The sequence below is a fragment of the Arvicanthis niloticus genome, chromosome 1, assembly GCF_011762505.2.
Source record: "Arvicanthis niloticus isolate mArvNil1 chromosome 1, mArvNil1.pat.X, whole genome shotgun sequence".
NCBI classification, from domain to species: domain Eukaryota; kingdom Metazoa; phylum Chordata; class Mammalia; order Rodentia; family Muridae; genus Arvicanthis; species Arvicanthis niloticus.
Window position 1 is genome coordinate 4523340 of NC_047658.1, and position 22684 is coordinate 4546023.

Consider the following 22684-nt stretch of genomic DNA (forward strand, 5'->3'; position numbering starts at 1 on the left):
GAGTAGAGGGATGAGAGGGTTAAATTCAGGCAGTTCTGTGTTCAGATTGCACCTCTGCTGAGCGACTTTAGGCAACAGAGAACTACTTCAAATAAAACATTACTAAAGCCACCTCCTAGCAGTCCTCAAGCTGCCTCTGACTCCAAACTGATGTAACCTGGAAGCTCCTAGAGTCACCCTCAGTGTCAAGGACATCCAAGGACTGGAGAACCCTGGGAAGAATGTAATTTGACTCCTTAAAGAAGGCACTGGAGAGGCTAGAGCCTGTGATCTTAGTAGAAACCTGAGGAAGGAGGATTCAGAATTTGAGATCAGCCTGGGCTACAGAACTGACCATGTTAAGGGAGGAGGAACGGATGGATGGATGGATGGATGGATAGATAGGACCCTGTAACTAAGGTACCCACATAATTACCAGCTCATGAATGAAAGGGGGGCAGTGAATATCCCTGAGTCATTGAAAAACTGGGTTAACACAGGTATGTGTTTTTCTGGGTCCCAGTCCATAACTACTATAAAACTCCACACTGATGGTCCTGAAATGTGGTTTGGACCACAAAGAGATTTTTAAAATTTCACATTAGTTGTCAGCATTTAAAAACTGGGAAATGTTCCATATAAATGTTTGTCCGTCCGTCCTTCCTTCCTTCCTTCCTTCCTTCCTTCCTTCCCTCCTTCCTTCCTCTTATTTTTCTCTTTGAGACGGGGTCTCATGTAGCCCAGGCTGGTCTCAAATTCATCATGTAACCAAGGATAGATACCCTCTTACTTCTGATCATTCTGCCTCCACCTCTTGGGTGCTGTGATGGAAGTCATGGCTTGTTGTATTCTGAGTGAGCAGAGCACTGTACTAATCAAGTTGCCATCCCAGTCCTTCTGTTTCTCTTGAAAACTCAAAGCCTAGCATCTCAGAGCTGTTTGTACAGAAGCATGGAGAAGCTGCCCCTCTCACTGTCTAGTCCACCATGATCCCTGCCACACAAGGTAAATGGCAAACACAGACTACAGTGTCCTTGGCTTCCCAAAGGGCACCTGGGGTGATTCAGGGCCTGTTGGCCAGGAGGCCTAGAGGGGTGACAGATGGCTCTCCAGGACCTGGAAGCTGGGGTTCTAGTTAAACAGAGGTGATAGCATGGAGGGTCCCACTTCTCAGACCTCACTTCCCACCTCCCCTGCCACTCACTGCCAGGAGAAGGGATTCTGAAGGGCGTCAAACAGAGTAGAGCCAACAGCAGGGCAAATGCCCAGGCCTGTGGTCCCTGGTACTGAACCCCCAGGGGTCCTGGCTTCATTCTGGGAGCTTTGCTGGGCTCTGAGAATCCTGATTTGTTCAGGGGTTGCTTCCAGCTGCGTCTGTAGCCCCCACTGCCTGGGTCTCCATGCTTTGGAGGGTGGCTTTCATCTTCATACACACCTCACCATGGTGGGAGCCGGGAATCCCCCTCCTTTGACTGAAAGAGGAAAACTGAGCCACACGCACAATCCCACGACCTGTCTGTCTGTCTTTCCTTTATCTTTTTCTGTGTAAGCTGGGCACGCTTTGTCATCCTTATTTTAAAATGTCAAGATTTATTTATTTATTTACTTATTTCTTTGTAGTGTGTCTGTAGCGGGCGCGCATGTGCTACGGTTTGCGTAGGAGGTCAGAGGATACCTACAGGAGTCAGTTCTCTCTTTCCACCCTGTGGATGCAGGGGTGGAAATAAGGTCTGTCAGGCTTGGTGGCAAGCACCTTTAGCCACTGAGCCATCTTGCTGGCCCCTTGTTTTCATTTGTAGATGACAACATGATAGCGCTAACTTTCTCAAATCTCTTGTAATCGTGCACACCTTCCCCAACGATGTTTACACCACAACACCACAGTCCACAGACTCCGACACAGAAACACTTGTTTGTCCAGGAAGCCACTGAACACACAGAGGAAATAAAATGCCAGACAGAATGTCACCTCTGGGGAGCAGAAACAGCACAAGCTATGGTGGCCACCCCCAAGGGGAGGCCAGGAGCAGGAGCTCAGGAAAGCAAGAAGCCCGGAGCATAGAAATACACACCTTGCAAGCCACAGCTCTTACCTCTTGGGCAGACGGAGCAAAGCTAACACATTCAGGCCACCAACCCGGTCCAGCCGAGAACCTGGAGGGAGAGAAGAAAGAGTCAGTGTCCCTGGGCACTGGTTTCAACTCCTGTAGGCTGAGGCTCCCCCTTGAATAGACAGGTTCTCCTCCTGTGTCCCCATCAACAGCTGTAAACCCACAAACCATGAGATCAAGCACCTGAGACTTAGGTCTCACTGGCTGCTCATTGTTCTCATTGGCCACTTAGAGCCTTCAAGACTCAGTGTTCTCACCCTATAATGGGCATATTGGCACCTGTTCTCCCATCAGATGGGAAGTTTTTGCTGTTGTTTTGGTTTTAAATTTTAATTGTGTATTTTGTGTGTGCCTGTGTGTGTGCATGAAAAAAAAAAAAAAAAAAAACAAAAAAAACAAAAACAAAAAAAAAAAAAAACAAAAAAAAAAAAAAACCACATGTCAAAGAACATACAGCACAGATCACACAACGTCCAGGAATTTTTTCATCTTATCATGTGAAGCCCACTGAACCACCTCTGCCACTTGTTCTGATTTTTTGTTTTTGTTTTTTGTTTTTTTGAGACAGGGTTTCTCTGTGTAGTCCTGGCTGTCCTGGAACTCACTCTGTAGACCAGGCTGTCCTCGAACTCAGAAATCCGCCTGCCTCTGCCTCCCAAGTGCTGGGATTGAAGGCATGTGCCACCACCGCCCGGCAGCTCCTTGTTCTGATTTTAAGAAAGGATCTCACTATGCATTTCCAACTGGCCTGGAACTCATGCGTAGATCAGGCTGGCCTAACTCATAGAGCATCTGCTTCTGCCTCCCCAGCGCTGGATTAAAGGTGTGAGCCACCACATCCAGTCCTATTAATTTTTTAAGACTGTCTCTCTGAGTTGCTATGTAGCCCAGGCTGGCCTCAAGCTCATGATCCTCCTGCCCCAGCCTCCTAAGCACTAGGATTCCAGCGTGCCACCAGGATTCCCATTTCAGGAAGCACCTAGGAGAACAGGAACGTCATGTTGCAATGTTAGCATTTGGCAGGAGACCTGGCAAATTTGAAGCGCTTCATAAGATCATAAATGGATGGATGGATAGATTAATTAATTAGTAAACTATCTTAAATGAGTGCTGGCAAGATCTGTGGAGAAATAAATCTGAGAGGGTTGATTATTGTGAATCACTAGGAGTGTTGGGGACATGAAAATATAAGGTTGTGGCATTTCTGACTTGGACATTTATGTATTCAATTGTTTATTTATGCAACCTATATTTCTGTTCCTTTTTTCCTTCTCTTTTTTCTTTTTTTAATAAGATTTATTTATTTATTTATGTTTATGAGTATTTTGTAGCTGTCTTCAGACACACCAGAAGAGGGCATCAGATCCCATTACAGATGGTTGTGAGCCACCATGTGGTTGCTGGGAATTGAACTCAGGACCTCTGGAAGAGCAGTCAGTGCTCTTAACCACTGAGCCATCTCTCCAGCCCCTCTCCCTTCTTTTCTTCCTACAACCTTTCTTCCTTTCTTAGAGACAGGACCTTGATTATAGCCCAGGCTGGCCTGGAACTCACTGTGCAGTTCACACTGACCTCAAACTCATGATCCTCCTGCCTCAGCCTCACTGGTGCTGGAGGGGTTACACACATGTGCCACTATGTTTGGCAAAGCACTGAGGTTTCCTAAAGCACCTCTGACCCAAGTATGGGGGTCAAGACATGGCTTAGACAAAATGGCTGTCTACCTCCCCAGGCACTAACGCACGGACATTGGGAATACAGAGAAGGGAGTTATCACCAGCCTGATGTGGTAGGCAGAAGGTGCCAGGGGAATCCTAATGGAGGCCAAGGGAACAGAGAAAGCAACAGCCAACCAAATCTAGAAGGGGAATGAACTTTTGTTTGGGTGGGCAAAGCATCCCCAAGGAGAACTGTCTTCTAAGCCTCTTCAGTCCTACAGGCCGGAAGACAGAGGCTCCTACCAGCTCTCCTGTGCAGGTGAGACAGCAAGGGTCCTGACATGGAGCCAAAGTCCTACGTAGTTCACTGGGAGGCAAATGCACCTACAGAGTTCGGGTCTCCCTGCCTGCCACCGAAAGCTCCTGCATAAGCAGGCTTCTTGGGAAAGCTGCTTGAGTTCGTGGAAAGGTTGTTCTGGCCTCTGTCTGCTGTGAGCATTTAGGGAAGGGGCAGGACTGTGGGGCACATGGGGTTACATCGGTGACAGGATTTCCGGGAGGCTTCCCTTAAGTAGAGACTGAGAAGCAGATAGTGAGCTATTCTGAGAGAGATGGGGGCTAGCTGGGCATGGCAGGTCCCACGTTAGCATGTGGGAGCCTAAGGCAAGAGGATCATGAGTTCAAGCCCAGCTTGGAATATATAGCAAGACTCTCTCAGAATTAGAGGCTGGGGAAATAGATCAATCAGTAAGTGCTGGCCACAGGAGCATCTCCAGAACCCACATTAAGAATGCTTGGTGTGGTGCTCAGAATCCCAGTGCTGAGGAAGCAGAGAGGTAGGAGAATCCTGGGGCTGCCCAGCAAGGCAGCCGAGACTGATTAGCAAGACCCGTGAGAGACTGTCTCAAAAAACAAGGTGGACGGTTAGTAAGGAATGACACCCAAGACCTCCACAACCACCCCCCAACACGCATGCACCTACATACATTTACTCCCATTCCACAAACACACACTTACTCACATACATGTGTGCCCATTCCCCAGCACACACTGTTGTATAACAATTCCCTCGGAAATAGAAGCATTCTGTCCTGCTGGGAAGCTTCTTAAGCAGGAAGTTCCTGAAACCAACCAGATTCACTAGGTCCCTCCCTGCCAGAGTAAGCAATAAAAGCTGAGAGATCCTCTCAGAAAAGAGAAGCCAAACTGCAAAGAAGACTTTGAGACCAGACCAGCTGCCTCGAAGAAGTAGAAACCAGTTGAGCTGCTTGGGAGAGGCTTACAGCAACTGAGGCACCTGGAAAGAACACCTTCCAAACTGTTGAGCTGCCTGCAGGCTGTGAACCCATCACAACACATACACATGTGCTGCTTATACACACACACACACATCACCTATCCCCACACGTATACATTCTCTCTCTCTCTCTCTCTCTCTCTCTCTCTCTCTCTCTCTCTCTCTCTCAGAACATCTGGACATAGTGGTTCATGCCTATAATTCTAGCATTTGGGAGTCTGAGAAAGAATGATTGGTCTCAAGTTTAAAGACAACCTGGTGTATATAGAGAGCTCTAGGCTAACCTGGGCTACAGAGTGAAATTTTGTCTCTAAAAAACAAAGAGAAATAACACAGAGAGGTAGAGCCTTGAGAACCAGATACGAAGCCAGCTAGCCCAGACCTGTGTGTGAGCCGATGGGTATACTCCCAAGAAGGGAGGGGAGAGGTGAATACTGCAAAAGAGCAGGACAAGACTAGCCGGGTGGGCTTTTATAGACGACTTCTCTACGTCATGGCAGACGGGCCAGTGCAGATGGGAGACTGAAGCCCACAAGATCAGAGGAGGATTTAGGAAATTGGAGGAGGCATGGACTTGAGGAAGAGAAGAGACGAAAGACAGTGATGGAGAGGAGAGAGATGGGAAGAGAGAAAAGACAGCGGGGGGGGGGGGGTATGACTATATAGAGGGAACAGAGAAAATCCCAAAGAGGATAAAGAGGAGGGCGAATGAGCTGGGGGTCCCTCAAGTTTCCCATTCCTTCCTTTCTTCCTGAGAGTCTGGTTGGGTCTCTACCCTCAGGGGCAGGGAGTTGAGGGTCCCTGAGGGAAGGGAGGGATGGGGTGGCTCCCCCTTGGGGGTTGTCCCCCCCACCTCATGCACCCCCCACCCTAAGGCTAATCAGTGGCTGTCATCTCCACGGTGAGGTCTTGGTTAAGGAGATTTAGGGCTGGGATCAATAGGAAATTTAAAAATCGATGCAGCGCGCAGGGCAAAATCGATGGCGTTTAATCGCCTTGCCGATTCCCAGTCAAAACAATTAGCCGCGCTGAGTGTTGAACACGGTGGCGACACGGCATTAACCGTCAATATTGGTGTAAGTGATGGCGGGCGGGAGGGGAATCCCCGGTCTCAGAGGAGCCCCCCTCAGTCAGACAGTGCCTTAGGGCTGGGGTCTTCCCCCAAGGCAGCTCACAGGACCTACCTGTGTTTCTCAGCCCTCTGCCACCTTTACCTACACAGTGCCCATGGGCAGCAACACTCTGGAAGGCCCACCTACAACTCTGTCATCCCACTCTCCAGGCTCAGGACTCCCACCTGTCCTCAGCAGCCGAGAGAGACCCTTTCCAAGCAGCTGTCTGCAGGAAGAGCCCAGCGAGCAGTGCACTGTCCTCCACTGGGGCCCGGAGCCTGGCAAGCCCCTCTTGTATCTGGGCATCATGAGAGACAGAGCTGGCCATCAGGAGGCACAGGAAGCAGCAGAGCCAGGACCCGAACCTTGTTCCCTGAGGCTTCATCACAGAAGGCAGATTCCAGATTTCACAGGACAGAGTGAGGTCAGGCTTGGGTCCTCACGCCCCTCAGTTTTTCTCCCAGTTAGTATCTACACTACTTGTCTGTTCCTGGAGTCATCTACAGACCACCTGCCATACAATGAGCTACCTGAGGGCAAGGTGAGGTCACGCTACTCTGGGGATCCTCACCATCATCCAGAATAGGATGTGGCTGCACACTGGGATTTGAGAACAGACCTATGACGATGCTGTCACTTGTCTCCCCAGAGACAGCCTGCCCATATGCATCTCCACTGAGGGACAGGGCAGCACAAACATATGACCAAACATACCTCTAGCAGTGCAGTGGGTACTGCCGAACACAGTCTCTACACCAACGATGGTCAGATGTTCTGCAAGTGAGGTTGCAGATTGCTCTAAACTCCCGGTTTCGCTGCAAACACACAGCTGAAGACAGGAGGCTCAGAAAGGTTAAGGCCTTCTCTCCAAGGTCACAGCTGAGAGCAGGCAGCGCCGCCGACTGCCCCGAGCATACACAGTGCAAACAAGTTCCCTGGCTACAGAGCAAGAGAGGGGTGGGACAGGCAGCTGGCCCATAGTCAGTCAAAAGTGGCTCATCAGGGACAGGGCTCCCAATGTGGGGGTTCCCTGTGGGGGTTCCCTGTGGGGATGGTGGTCGTTCGGACAGCCAGCTGCTCTCAGCCTCTGAAAACAAGAGGGAACACGTGGGCTAGGGAGGAGACCCATGAGATGAGCTGAGGATTGAACTGACAAGGTCCTAATCAAATGGTCAATATCGCTGACCTGACCACTTAACCTATTGATAAGCTGGCAACGGTGGAGCAGGCGGTGAGTGGGCTGGGGAACTCAGCAGCTGATGGGTGGGGCTCCAGACAGGGTAGAGTTCAGTAGTGCAATGTGCCAGGGTCTCAGGGCCTGGGACAGGGTGGTCTTCTCAAATGTTCTTTCCCCTCCCCTAGGGGGAGGAGTCGGTGGGGTTTGCTCTCACTGTGCTCCCTCCTCTCTGCTTGAGGTTAAGTTGGGAACTGTAGCCATGCCACCCCTACATGCCCTTGATGGTGCTCACAAGGGGGAGAGGACTGCACATTTCTGCCTCGGTACCCTCACCTGTCACCTGGGGAAGATGACAATGGGGACATCCGTGAAAGAACCCAGATGTCTCATGGCTGGGGTTTGACACAGTAAGTGATGTCACAGCAGCCGCACAAAGGAACACTGTGGGGTTAGGGGAATATGCCTGAAATAAATTTACTAGCACAGACTTGTCAGTCATAACCCATTTGTTGGGGGAAGATGTGACATATACACCAAGGTATAAAGTATATAATCTCCCTCCCTCCCTCCTTTTTTTTTTTTTTTTTTTAATGAACACAGATACAACATAAAAGAAGGAAGAGAGAAAGAAAAGGTCTGGTGCAGAAATTAGGAACCTGAATTTGGATCCTAGAATTTGCATTCCAGTAAGATGGGGGATAAACTATGCAGAGAGAGAAAATGAGAGAGAAAGAGAGGGGGGGTTAATGATTTGATGCAGGGATTCAGGGGATGAAAACAAGGGTTTCATGTATCCTAGACAAGCACTCTACCCCTGAGCCACGCCCCCAGCCCCTCACTGGGGGATTCTAGGCAGGGCCTCCACCACTGAGCTAAACTTCCAAATTTGTTCTGATTGAGTCTCAATTTTTCATCTTCTTGTCTCTGCCTCCTGAGACAGATTATAGCTGTGTGGCATCACGTTTGTTTTTTGTTTGTTTGTTTCTTTCTTTCTTTAATTAAACTAGACTATCACGGTGGTTTATTTTCTTACCACTGAGTCTGTGTCTTCTCTTTCTCTACCACACACATGCACCACAGCATGCTAAGTAACTGTGAGGAGCGGGGTTTGAACACTCCATCAGCTGGGCTGCGGCCAAGGGAAGCCCCGTCCCCACCCCAGCCAGTCATGCCAAACCCGGCAGGGTTCCAGAGCTCTCAAGAATGTGAGTGGACCACATCTTTAATCTCAGCACTCAGGAGGCAGAGGTGAATGGATCTCTGTAAGTTTGAGGCTAACCTGGTCCACACAAAGGATTTCAGGCCAGCCGAGGATAAGTAGTGAACCACTATCTCAAAAAGAAATAAGAGTGTGGGTGACTCTGAACATCACAGAGACTCCCCTATGGTGCTGGGTGTTACTAAGTGGGCAGGGTAGGACCAAGCTCGAGTCTGTCCTGCTTCCCCATCAGGAAACTGAGGGCTTACAGATAGTCCCCCAGGTTTACCTAGCTACTTATTATAGAGCCAGCAGCAGAAACTGGGGCTCCTGGCTCCTGCCATCCCAAGGCCAGGAGGAGAGAACTATAAGAGAAAATGTCCACACAGACCATGAAAGATGCACATACTCTGTGGCTGCAAGACCCCGAGTTAAAACTGGTCCCATGACACGGCAGCATCTGTCTTTGACCTCAGCAGTACTTGAGCTGGAAACAGAGGCTGAGGCCATGTGCTGGGGAAGGTGGCTCAGTGTGGGAAGAACATGGAGACTTGAGTCTGACTCCCCAGCACCCACATAAGAAAGTGGGCAGTGACTGTGTCTGAAACCCCTAAGTTGGGGCTTCCACTTCAGTGAGAGACCCTGTCTCCCATCACCCCACAAAACAGGGTTTCTCTGTGTAGCCCTAGCTATTTTAGAATTCTCTCTGTAGACCAGGCTGGCCTAGAACTCAGAGATCTGCCTGTCTCTGACTCCTGAGTGCTGGGGTTAAAGGCTTGCATCACTACACCTGGCACAGAGTGATGCTGTCTTCAAAAAAATAAGGCAGAGAGTGATCAGTCCTCCTGGAGTCTTCCTGTGCACATACACACGCAGCACACAAATCAATCAATTGGTTAATTAATTAATTAAAGAATTACAGGCTAACCTGGGCTATAAAAGATTCTGAAGCAAACACAACAAATAAAAACACGAGATCTCCGACCCCCTTGCTGTGTGACCGTGACTAAGTCGCTTCACCTCTCTGGTGTAACACAAGGAGTATAGTTCTTGCCTCAGAATGCTCCAGTCAGAAGTTGCATGAGTAATCTCTGCTTGGAAGAAACTTAGACACAGAGAGAGTAGCAAGTGCAGGGCAGAGAAGATGATTTGCCGCGTGTCCTGGGTATGAGATGGTGGGGGCTCTTTGGTAGCCTGAGCAGGGGAGCAAATGTGATAGAGATACTTGGCTAAATATGCTCCTGTGTTCATTCGTTCATTCATTCATTCATTCACTCATTCAATAAGCATTTCCTGATTCTAACTCTAGGCCAGATGTCCTAGAGTCTGCAATCCAGATGTAAATAAAAAAATAAATAAATAAGGAACATTCCCAGTGGGTTGATACAAAGGAAACTCAGAAGACTGAATCTGGTCTCTCATCTCTGAGAGTTGCTGTCTCAATGGCCCCTAAAGTCACCCTTGGGGCTTCTGCTGAGAAGTGTCCCTCCCTGAGCCCAGGTCTAACCTCTTTGCTATTTCTGGAGCCCGTGTGTATGCGCACCTTTGCAATTCGCATGGCCAGCACCAGGTCTGACTCTCCAGGGACCCCCCGCCCCATGCACACATCTGTCCCCCCCTTTTCCTTCTTAGTGAACAACAACAAAAATGAATACTATAAAGTTCAGGGGCTGGAGAGGGTGCTGCTCTTACAGAAGACCCAGGTTCAATTCCCAGCCTCTACGTGGTAGCTCCAAAGCATGTGTAACTCCTGTTCTAGGGGTTCTGACAACTTCCTCTGGCCCCTAAAGACCCCTGGCATACTTGGTGCACAGATACACATGCAGGCAAAACACACATATACAATAAAAATAAATAAATCTAAAAATTTTTTCTTAAGTTCAAAGCACTCATGGCTAGCAGTGGTGGCACATGACTTTAATCCCAGCTCAGGCAGAGGCAGAGGCAGAGGCAGAGGCAGAGGCAGAGGCAGAGGCAGAGGCAGAGGCAGAGGCAGAGGCAGAGGCAGAGGCAGAGGCAGAGGCAGAGGCAGAGGCAGAGGCAGAGGCAGAGGCAGAGGCAGAGGCAGAGGCAGAGGCAGAGGCAGAGGCAGAGGCAGAGGCAGAGGCAGAGGCAGAGGCAGAGGCAGAGGCAGATGGATCTCTGAGTATGAGGATAGCCTAGTCTACAGAGTGAGTTCCAGGACAGCCAGAGCTACACAGTGAAATGAACCAAACAAAAAAAAAGTTGAAAGCACCCAGACTAATGCTTAACCTCTGGCAGGCAATGAATAATAGTTGCTGTCAGTGTCAACACCAAACTGTGGCTGCTCTCCAACCCCATGCAGAGGCCTTGTGTTCTCCATGAGGAGGCTCCGTTCCTATACCTCTGGTCTCACAGCCAAGACACAAAACCAGGCGTGTTAAACAGACACCTATAATCCCAGCACCAAGGCAGGAGGATCTGAAATTCAAGGTCATCCTTAGCAACATAGTTTGGGACCAACCTGGTTTACATGAGAGCCTGTCTCAAAACAAAACAAAAGAAAACAGGACTGGGCTGCAGCTCTGTGGAGTCTTGCTTAACGTACACGAAGTTCTAAACTGTATCCCCAGAAACACTTATACTCAACACAGTGGGGCATTGCTTGTAATCCCAGCACGTAGGAGGCTAAAAGCAAGAGGATCAGAAGACGGGTCTGAGGATGTAGCTCGATTGGCAGAGTGCCTACCTAGCACGCACAAGGTCCTGGGTTCAATCCCTAGCACCCCGTAAAATGAGTGTGGTGCTGTACACTTGGGATGCCAGTACACAGGAGGTACAGGCAGGAGGATCAGGCATTCAAGGTCAGCCCTTGGCTACTTAGTTTGAAGCAAGCCTGGGCTACGTGAAACACAACGGCAAAACAAAGCTGCCTCTACTTTCCAGCAGACAGGACACAACTGGTTTGCCAGTGACCCTCACAGTTTATAAACTATGATTCCCCCAGAAAGTAAGCTCCCTCATTCCTGTGGGGTGGGCACACATCACTGATGGATTGTTGTGTGTGCTGTTCAGTGCTGACGTGTGGCCGTGAACAAGACAAGACCTTGCCCTATGAATTTCTGGTGGAAGAAAAGATATGGCCGAGGAAAATACACGTGGGGATTACAGAAGAAAACGAGGCAGGTGGGGGTGGATTATGAATGATATTTCAGATCGAATGGTCAGTAACGGTGTCATGTGAACAGCTGCCCAAATGAGCTGAGGAGAGGGCTCTCCTCTCCTGGCAATGTTCACAACTGCAAAGGCCCTGAGGCAGAGGATGTGTTTAAAGAATGACAAGGAAGTAAGTGACTTGATCTTTGGTAGCTAACATAAAAGGAGTAAAATTCAAACAGGCAGACAGGCACCAGCTCAGGTAGGGCTTTCATATGGGAGAGGGGCCCCATGAAGCTGAGGCTAGCCTTAAACTTGCTTTGTAGCCCAAGCTAGCCTTCAACTCTTGAGCCTCTGGTGTCTACATTTTTGTTATTGATGTTACAATCATGTCCCATAATGCCTGGCTTTTCTTTCCTCCTCTTCCTTTTTTGTTGCTGATATATATATATATATATATATATATATATATATATATATATATACACATATATGTGTATGTGTGTGTTCATGCGTGTGCACATATGTACAAGTATGTGTGTAGGTGCATGTGGGAGCCAGAAGTCGAGATTCACTGGCTTCCTCAGTCTCTCTCCACCTTATTATTTTATCTTTATGATTATCTTGGGCAGGAGCATGATGTGCGTGTGACTGTGGGCACACGGAGCACAGCAGCAAGCCTGTGGACACCAGAAGACAATCTCCTGAAGTTGAGTTCTCCGTGGGTTCCAGGAATTGAACACAGGTAGGCAGGCTTGCATAGCAAGTGCTTTACCCACTGAGTCATCTTGCTGGCCCCTTTTGCCTTATATTTTGAGACAGAACCTGGAGCTCACCAATTCACCTAGACAAGCTCCAGGGACCTGCCTGTCTCCATCTCTCCAGCCCTAGACTATAAGCATGTACCCCATGCCCAGCTTCTTAGATGTGTGCTGGGGATCTGAGCTCAGAACCTCATACTTAACATTACACAACCAATACTTCAGCAACTAAACCATCCCCCGCCTGTGAGTAGCTTTTCTCTGTGTGAGGAGACGACAGCCTCCTCTAACTGTGGTGCTCCTCTGCCTTCAAAGCTAGGGGTCCTTGCCTCTTTCCCATATAGACTATGGGGTGTCTGATCCACATACCTCCAAGAATCAGCCTTCCAAACCTTTGATAAACCTCCAAAGTTCCTAGAAGAGTTTTATAAAGGCCTGCCTTCCCATATCAGGGATCCCCTCTGAAACAGGAAGGGGGCTGATTTATCTCAGGCCTGACCACCAGAGGCCTCAGGAAGCGATGAAGTACCAGCAGTTGCTAGAGATGGTCCCAACTCCACCCCCATCCCCTGGCAAGTCTCCATGTGAGGACAATTGTCACTAGTTCAGCTCCAGCTTGTGGCCAAGAGCTGTGGCCAGGCACAAGGAAAGAAATGATCAGCACTAGGAAAGGCCTTCAGCAGGGCTCCCTGCACAGACAGGGGCAGCAGGAAGGTGTGGCTCCAACCCCTCCTCCCCACCAGGCTCTGAGGCAGCCCTGCTAGGCTTAGTCCCTGGGCCTTCTGCAAGTGCCAAACATGCCAGCAGGTCTGAATCCCTTTATGGCTGTGTTCTCCTTTGTCATGATCTTCCTGCCGTGGATGGGACATTCCACACTTGTCTGCCACCCCGCACCTGTACCTACCCACCTGTTCCTACACACCTGTAGCTACCCACCTGTCCCCATGGTGTCTCACAGATGAGACCTCCTATAGTCTCCTTCCATGGTGCCTCTTGTGTTTCATGTATCTGGTCACAGTCCCCAGTCTGGACCACAGCTGAGAGACCCCCATGATCCACCTAGGGACATACCCAGAGAAGTCTCCTAGGGACAGATGTGTCACAGTAAGGGAGTTACATCTGAACCCTGAGTTATCTATGCCCGTGTGGCTTCAAGGACTTGAGGGGGGGTACCCACAACTCTTGGTTTGAACAGCCTTTCTTCCAAAGCAGTGGTTCTCAATCTGTGGGTGGTGACCCCTCTGAAGTCAAACAACTCTTTCATAGAGCTCACCTAAGACCAACAGAAAACAATGATATTTAAGTTACAGTTCATAACAGTAGCAGAATTATAGTTATGAGGTAGCAGCAAAAATAATTTTATGGTTGGGGGTCACCACGACATGAGGAACTGTATTAAAGGGTTGCAGCCTCAGGAAGGTTGAGAACCACTGTTCCAAGATGTTACACATGACCTGCTTCTGTAAATTCCCCACCCCAATCCCACAGCTTCCGTCCCTCTTCCCCTCTGGAAGCCGTCATGGTTTATGCCTAGCCACTCCGGTTCTGGGAGGGCTAGGCCTGTCTGTGGACACAGGTGTGCTCTGTAAACCGCTAGTTCATTTCCCCAGACCTAGGATGAGGCCTGGCACACACAGGCACTCAGCATGTGTGCAACAAGCAAATTAACTCCAGAAACGTTTTCAGACTTAAGCATCGACCCAGATTCAGTTCACTGTAATGGAACGAGGGCCAGGAGACAGGGGATGGTGTTTGTGTACTGTAACTCGGTGTGTCCGGTTTGGTCGTCACAGGTGCCTTCCCCATGGCTTCTGAACTAAGCAGTGTATGCTCACAGGCACGTGGGCTGGAACTTCGCCATGTTTCAGAATTTGCCTTTTACAATCTCCGTGGGGTGAACCCTCCACACGAGGAGCAAATCGGTATTTTGGTATTAGTCTTGTCTTACTTGCCTGCGTAGACATCTGGCTTGTCATAGCCTTATACAGAGGGTTACCCTTGTTTCCAAATTCTGTGTGTCCATTTCAGCATCTCTGCAGACACATACGCAGATGTCTGTGTGGATTGGCTGCCTTAGGACTTACAAGCCCAGATTATGGCTTACTCCTTTTCTAAGAGACTCTCTAACGCAAAGCACCGGTAACCTGGGTCGGGGCCCATGGCACACGTGTTTGCTGCAGGAGCTGGCTTTCCATCTTCTTTCTTTCTTTCTTTCTTTCTTTCTTTCTTTCTTTCTTTTCTTTTTAAGATGTGGTCTTTTCCTTGAACTCTCAAGGTAGCCAAGGATGACCTTGAACTTGTGATCCTTGTACCTTTACCTCCTGAGTGCTGGGATCATAGGTGCAACTCACTGAGCCTGTTTTATGTGATACCGGGGATCAAACCCAGGCCCTGTGCAGTTAAGCAGGCACTCACTCCATTGGCTGAGCTACATCCTCAAGCCTCTCATATGGTCTAGAATCAAGGTGTCTCTGTTTCAGAACCCATGCCTAAATCTGTGTGTGTGTGTGTGTGTGTGTGTGTGTGTTACTTCCTCCAGCCTTTCTTCCTCCAGCCGCTGCCTGCCGTCTGGATAAAGTGCCTCCTCTCTATCTTGCTCACACACAACCATGCTCATATGCCCTGTGTAGATGGGGAGGGGGCCCCGGTGTCAGCAAGCTCCCATGTCATAAGGTTAATTTCTCCGCAGCCAGGCAGGCTGGGCCCTGAGGGGAGTTGTGGGGGAGGGGCTGGTCCCCACAGCCCCTCTGATAAATATGTATTTGGGACTGCTGTGCTCAAAGGTCACTGGGGTGGGGGGGGAGAAGGGGAGTGGTCTGTACTGTACTGGGCTAGTGGATCCCAGCCGAGAGGCCAGTGTGGCTTGTACTGACCTCCCTCCAGAGGGATGAGGAAATTCAGGGAGATATCCCCTTCATTCTAGTCTGCCCCCACCCCACCCATGCCATACCCAGAGGGAGATAGTTGTGGACACAGATATTCAAACTCTAGAGCAGGAAAGCATATAAGCCCCACCACCTCCTCCCGCTATCCAGAGACAGGAAAAAACGGATGCACAAAGCCGGCCTCGTGGACCATCAAATGCATGGAGAGTTGAGGGTATGGAGCCAGACTCATTCTTTCTCCCAACCCTAACCTTCACACCAATGCAATATATGTAAATGTATATACTATACATAAACATCTATATAAATACACACAGTATAGAGTGAGAATCATCCCTGCTCACTCAATACACACAGAGAGACACAAAGGTGCCCTGGTTTCAACCTAAAACGTTCCTCCGCTGAGCACTTTGTGGTTGGGCTATACATACGTGCAAGGATGCACACCAAGGGTGCCGGATAAAACAAAGTTCTGCAGTGGAAGACACACACGACAACTGCAGGTAAGTGTGTGAACACCCATGTACACAAGCAAGCACCCTCAAACATACAAAGACCCCAAGACACCCACGCCTGGCAGGATGCAGCATGCATGGTGGAGTCAGGTCAGAGAACCCACCCTGCGGCACCAGACCCTGTCTGGCCCTTTCCCCACAGAGGTGAGAAAGGCTGCCTGGTCTCTGGTCTATACGCCACACACACACACACACACACACACACACACACACACACACACGCCTCAGCCAAATGCGCCATCATTTGTCCAGCTCTGAGTCACATCAATTGTAGAGCCTCCCTCCTCGCTGACCAGCCATCTCGGCCATCAGCGGCCTCGGCCATTAGCTGGCTCCTGCTTTTGGCCTGCATTTGTTGAATCTCTCTTACCTGGCAGAACCATCCGGACCATCGGAGCCCTTTCAGGGATCTGCCTGACTCTTTCCTCAAGGGAATCCGATGTACCCTGTTGTGTGACCCTCGGCCCATGCCTCAGGGCGATCCCCCTCCTCAGCACACTGTTCAGCCTGTCATCCTTCAATGACCGCTGGCCACAGTGGTTCTCGTGTATTTGAGTGTATGCGTGTGTGAGTCGGCTTTGAGGTATGTGTGTATGGTTGGTGGGACGGCTACTGCTGTGTTTTAAGTCAAAAGGAGTGTGTGTGTGTGTGTGTGTATGAGAGGGGGGGAGGTAGGTTAGGATGTCAGCAGTTGTAGTTAAAAGTCAAAGGGTGCATGAGTGTATGGTTTTGCATATAGGAATAATGGCAGTAGCGAGCGATACTCCACGTGTGCGTGTGTGCATCTGCCGTGTGTGTGCATAGACACACGCACGAGTGCTTTAGTTGCAGAAGTGGTTTGGTACATCTGTCTGCGCGTGATATGGGGACTGTGAGGGGCTCTCTGTCTTAGGCGTGGAGGGGCAGCGCAGTATAGATGCCGGCTTCTTGAGAGGCTGTGGAGAAGTGGAGTGTGTCTCTCAGACTCCGTGGCCTGCGTTTGTGAAAGTGACAGATGCCGCCTCCCTGGCCTCACTGCGGCGGCCAGCGGGCGGATTAAGTCCATGAATGCCACATGAGTCCACACCCAGGGTGGGGGAGGGTCCCTGGCCTACTCGGACGCTCTTGCATGTGTGGACCACAGCCCGGCTTGTTAGAGGATGCTGGGATAAAGGCTAAAGTCTCCCCAAACACACACACACACACACACACACACACTTAATTTCTGGAAGGGATGTTCTGTAGCTGTTGGTGCACACGTAAGCAAACTCATGTTCACACATGATAGTTCCTGAGTGTCTAAGAAACATTGTCGTGAGCTCTGTGTGTGTGTGTGTGTGTGTGTGTGTGTGTGTGTGTGTGTGTGAGAGAGATACTCATGATTACTCCACTTCTAAGCCTCCACAGAAGAGGCTTTGCCATAGGAGACCAAATTCAGGTCCCAGGACCCATGCCGGCTGCTTCCTCCCTACCTCCCTTGGCCTTCTCGCTGCCCTTCCACTCTCTCCCTTCCTTCCCTGGTTCTTAAGCATCCTTTTAACTCCCAATCTCCTCACTGGAACCCATTTGCTCTTTCTTTTTTGTGCTCACAGCCAGGCACCAGGCTGGAAGTTAGTGTAGGGCCAGGATTGGTTCTGTTTGCGTTCAGGCCCAAGATTGTCAGTAGTTGGTGCATAACCATTATTTTCAGGTCAAGAGTAATTATGTTACTATCCTAATTACCTTGGGGAACTCACTGGACTTCATTCACATACCGATTTTTGCAACGGCAACAAATACCTATTGAATGCAAGGCCTTTGTACGGGGAGAGGGGAGGTGGGTGCCTCCAGCCTCCTTCTGAATGTGTCAGAGCTGGGGAAATGACCTGCCTCAAGGATCTAGTGACATGGGGAGACAGCAGGCTGAAGAAAGGTATGTTTGTTTCCTAGTGTCACCACATGCTTCTGAAAAAAAGTGGTCCTGGACTCATCAGCCAGGATCAGAGGACCCAAGAGCCCCTCCACACAGCAGTCTTGGAACAGGCCGACCTAAGCCATCTCACCAAGCAGGCTCAACCCACTCATTTTCTTCGAAGCCCTCACAGAGTCACGTAAGGCATCCATCCACCTGACAGGACCTTGGAGACAGGTCCATGGTCTATTGGGGCAGGGAGGAGTCCGGGGAATGGTCCAGAATGGCAGTGGGACTGGGAGAGAGGGTTCCTACAAACAAAGCTCACCACCAGGAACCAAAACCCCTTGACTCTGGCCCCAGCTCGGGGGAGGGGGACATATGGACTAAGCTAATAATATAAGTGTCAGAGTCTTCATCTGTAAAAGAGATTACTGCTGGGGCTCCAGTGAGAGCCGGAGATGTGGGGGGACCCATTGTTGTTAATAATAACAATATATGGAGAAGAAACCAAAGGAAAACAATAGGGGACAAATTTAAAAGCAAGAACAGAGCTGCACAAGGGAGCCCCACATGTCCATCATCTCTCCTGACGATTCTCCATACCCTGGTTTCTCAACCAGTTCTATCCTGATAAATCCTAGAAATTAACCAGCACATGCTGGAGAAGAAAACTGCTCCCTGGCACCTAGCAACATCTGGCCAGCTCTTGGCGTGGACATCTGTCACTAGCCTCCAGTGGGTCCTCCTTCCCCACATTACCATTGTGCACCAGGGCTACAAAAAGCCCTACTACCCAGTAGTTGTTATTGTCATGGTTTTGCCACTATAGGCCCTGAATGTAAGGAGGGGGGGTGGTCAGTGTCTGTGGGAGGTGGCCCAGAATGGCCACTGAAAAAAAATCTGACCAACAACGACAATGTCTGGGATCTGTAGGCTAACAACACAGGATGTGTATGCACAACGTAGGTACAGGTGTGTCCATAAATATACACGCAAGCATACACAGTGTGGCTGAGTCCTTCTCCGGCAGTACCAACGAACGCTCTACTTTCCTTACAGAGACTACCATACAGTGATGTTCCCAGGGTCCACAATGACGGCAAGGCAGCCTTCCGGAGGGGCAGACACCAGCTCCAGGAAAACCGGGCTCTAGATGTCTCCAAAGTGCACGGCTGGGCCTCTGCCCAGCATTACCTACAAATCAGGAAGAAGACTGAATCTGGCTCAGCTAGAGCTGCTGTCTGAGGTCCTGATCCATTTCCTATTTTGCAGGCCAGAGCTTCACAGTCGCCATAGAAGAGGATACTTTGTTACTATGGAGGGGCCAAAGGAAGGTTTTGTAGGAGGCAACTGTGGGAAGGTAGGTATTTTCTTGTTTTGTTTGCTTGAACCCAGTTTTAAGGATGCTGTGCAAGCACCCTGTCAAAGCCCTCCTCCCCAACTCGCGAGCAAGCAAGGCACCTGTCCGCATTCGACCTAGACCTTGCTTTGAAAATCTGCTCACCCTCTTAGCCAGGACACAGGGGGACTCCCAACAATGACAATAACAACAGTAATAATAGCCCTGTGCAGAAAGGACACTTTCACATACGTGACTCTAACGTGCACACGACATGTCCAGTAACTGCACACAGGATCTTCACTCCAAGCACAAGAGTCTCCTGTCCACCGCTAATGCCAGACTTAAAACATGGCCCTGCACACCCATGGACACTCCACACACAAGCCAGAGAGGGCCTCCCGCGTGCGCATAAAACAGATGGCACAAAAAAAATAAGGGAGAAAAGAGACCGACTGGTCCGAATACATTCCAGACTCCCTCTTGTATGTGGATCCCCACAATGGGGATATTAGGCACTTGACCCCCCCAGTACAAACACATGTCACAATTTTACACTTTCAGCTCCTCTTCTAAGGCTCTAGAACCCTACCTACAGTTAGCCTGTCCTGAAGACCTCTTCGTTACCACGAAGGCCTTGTAGACATGCATGCTGCAGCCACGACCTGATTCTGTACACACCAGGCCCCCCGCCACGCAATGGCTCCCCACTCTCCCCTTACACACTGCGGGCTGGGGGACAAACTCGCCTGTTAGGATGGCAAGAGTCTATCTACAACTGTGGAGTTCAGTAGCTGATTGAAATTTCTCTAAATCTAAGACTTACTGGTTCTAGTGCCCTAGACCCAACGGTGAAGCTAGAAAGTGGGGAGTGGTCAGCAGGCCAGAGCCTTTCTCTTGGGATCTCTCACCTGAGGCGATAAAGCTCTAAGGACCTTCTCAGATAGATGCCCTCACACCCCCAGTTCCTCCACGTTCCCTCCCGTGTCATTTTCTCCTCTGTCCACACCCTTCTCTCTCAGTGGGGCTGAGACCACAGTCATGAGCCCTCACTTTGGGTCGTCCCCACACATACAACCCAGGGAGGCTTCAGCAAGAGTTTTCCAGAGGCCAGAAGGAAATAAGAGGTGGTCCCAAGACCCCAGGACAGACCCAAGCCCCCCACGGCTGGAAAAATCGGCATAGAGATCCGTAAGATTTAGTCGTAGAGGTTAGAGTCCAGCGGGAAGTTAGGGGGCCTTGCCTAAGCGTGGGGCCCCTCTCCCTGGCACCCTGCTCAATGCTGAGGCTGCAAAAGTGTTGGATAAATGAAAACTGAGGGAGGGGGAGGGGAGGGGATGGGGAAATGAGTGGGAGGGGGAGAGAGTGGAATAAAGGGGGGAGAGAAGCTGGTAGAAAGAATGGAAAGAGAACGGAAGACAACGGGGGGGGGAATCTGTTACTGAGAAGAGGAAGAGAAAAACTGGGGGAAAAAAAGAGAAGACATAAAGAGAGGAAAGAGCGTGAAATAACAAGAGGGAAAGAAAGGAGAAGAGAACAAGAGGCCGCCAACGGGGTTCCCCAAGTTACAGACTTGGCCCAGAGAGCTGAGGGGTGCGCTACGGCTCCCTAACATCACTCTGGGGGACCTGGGCTCCTCTTTCCACATCTCTTTCCGCCTGAGAAACACCACCGCCTCTCCGTCCCATCCCGGCTGCCTCCACTTCCCGTTCTCTACCCTTCCTGCTAGCCAAGGCACCCCGTTCCTTTCTCTCACACCCCCATTCCCACCCCCAAGCCTTTTCTTGTTCCCAGTCCCCTTACCTCTCCCCCCCATGCACCCTGCTTGCTTCCGAGCTTCAGACAGCATCACCAACCATCGCCACACTAAACCGGCCCCCACACCCCCAGGAAGGAGGGAGGAGAGAAAAAAAAAAAAAAAAAGCAGGCGATAACGCCACCAGCCCTGAACCCTCTCGTCTCATTTTCTTCACGGTTACCCCTTCCCCAAATGCTGGGTTAAAATAGGGTGTCCCACCCAGCCCTAGGAGCCTCTCCGAAGCACCCCGAACAGCCAGGAGCGGATGCCACCTCGCCTCGCGTCTCCAAGCTCACTCCTTTTTGTGTTTGGTGAACCCAGAAGCGATGTGTTTTGTTTTCAACACCTTTTTATTGGTGTGATTTTCCCCCCTGTTTTTTTCTTTTATTTATTTTTTTGGCCTGGGGGGCGGCGACGATGAAGCACCCGCCGCCTGCCTCTTTTGCCAGCTCCGAGGCTGTCTCCGGCTCTTTCTCTAGTCTGCGCTCCCCACCTCCCTCCTTTTTCTTCTCTGTCTCGGTTCTCGCTCTTCCGTCCTTTCAGCTCTGTCCTCCGCCGGCTACCTTCTCTCTCTCCCACTTCCCCCTTCACGCCTCTTCTTTCCCCATCCTTTTTGCCTCCTCTCATTTTTTTTTTCTTCCCTCTTCAACCTCTCAATCCCCATTTTTCCCATCCCAACCCCCCTTCATCTCTCCTTTGGTTCCTTCACTGCCACCAACAGCAAGCCGATCCCCCACACCACTCTCGCCCCCAAATAATAAAAATACCCAGCCAGGGGGCAAAGCCTGGGTGCGAGCGCCGGGAGGGAAGCGAGAGGGCCGGGGCCGCAGCAGCGCGGGCAGCCGGAGCGCGGTGCGGAGCGAGCGGCGCCCGCCCGGCTCCCGCCCGGAGAGCTCTCTGCAATAGGCCGAGCCGGCTGCATTAAGCTTCTTGCAATCAATAAAGCGCGGGTCAGATTATGCAAAGCGCAGATATTAATATGCAAAGTTTTAAAGATTTTTAAATGGAAGGGCGAGCGCGGCGCGGGCGGGCGGGCAGGGGCTGCGAGGGGAGAGGGAGGAAGGGAGGGCGGGCGGGCGGGCGCGCAGGCGAGCTGGGGAGAGGAGGAGGCTGCCCGCCGCCCGCCCGCCCGGCTGCGCCGCGCCGCCTTGCCTTACCGCTGCTCCCATCGGTAGGCGCCGCTGTCTTCGCCATGCGCGTCAGCTGCACGGCTCCGAGGGGATGGCCGAGGAGGAGCCGCCGCCGCCAACGCTACCCCCGCTCCCGCTCCCGCTCCCGCGCCCGCTCGCTGCCTGCTGCTGGCGCTGCTCTGGCCGCTGCTCCTCGCCTGAGCTGCCGGCGCGAGCCCAGGCGCGCGCCATCCCCGGCTCCCACCTTGTCCCCATGGCAACCCCGGGCCCAAGGATGCTCAGAGAGAGCGCGAGCCAGAGAGCGAGGGGGGGAGAGAGGGAGAGGGAGAGGGCGGGGAGCGCAGGGGACACGGAGGCAGGGAGAGGCCGGAGACCCACAGAGACACAGAGACGCAGAGACAGAGAGATTCAGAGATATGCAGAGATACTCTGAGACAGAGACACGGAAATAGGAGAGGAGAGAGAAGCAGAAGGGGACACCGACACAAGGGGAAACCCTGAACACAGAGACTTACAGAGATATCAGAGATACGGCGAGATTCAGAGACATAGGGAAAGGAAGAGAGGTCGTGAACAGAAAGGAACTCACTCAAAGACAGGGAGAGGGAGACTCTCGGGCCCAGAGACACATAGAGACAGAAACAGAGACGATGCTCAATTATAGAGACACAGAGACAGAGAAAAACAAATAGATGCAGCGGAAAGAGAGAAAGCGAGGAGAGTGGATACTCAGC

At 50.8% G+C, this 22684-nt stretch overlaps 1 protein-coding gene across 1 annotated transcript in view; it reads right to left on the reverse strand.

The window, feature by feature from the left end:
- Pou2f2 (POU class 2 homeobox 2) overlaps positions 1-22125 on the reverse strand; it is an 84464-nt gene extending 62339 nt beyond the window's left edge. Inside the window, exons 1-2 of the mRNA XM_076929765.1 lie at positions 21978-22125; positions 2073-2133 (exon numbers count right to left, since the gene is read on the reverse strand). The gene's annotated coding sequence lies outside the window, so the exon portion shown is untranslated. The remainder of the gene's footprint in view (positions 1-2072; positions 2134-21977) is intronic.
- Between the last annotated feature and the right edge of the window lie 559 nt (positions 22126-22684).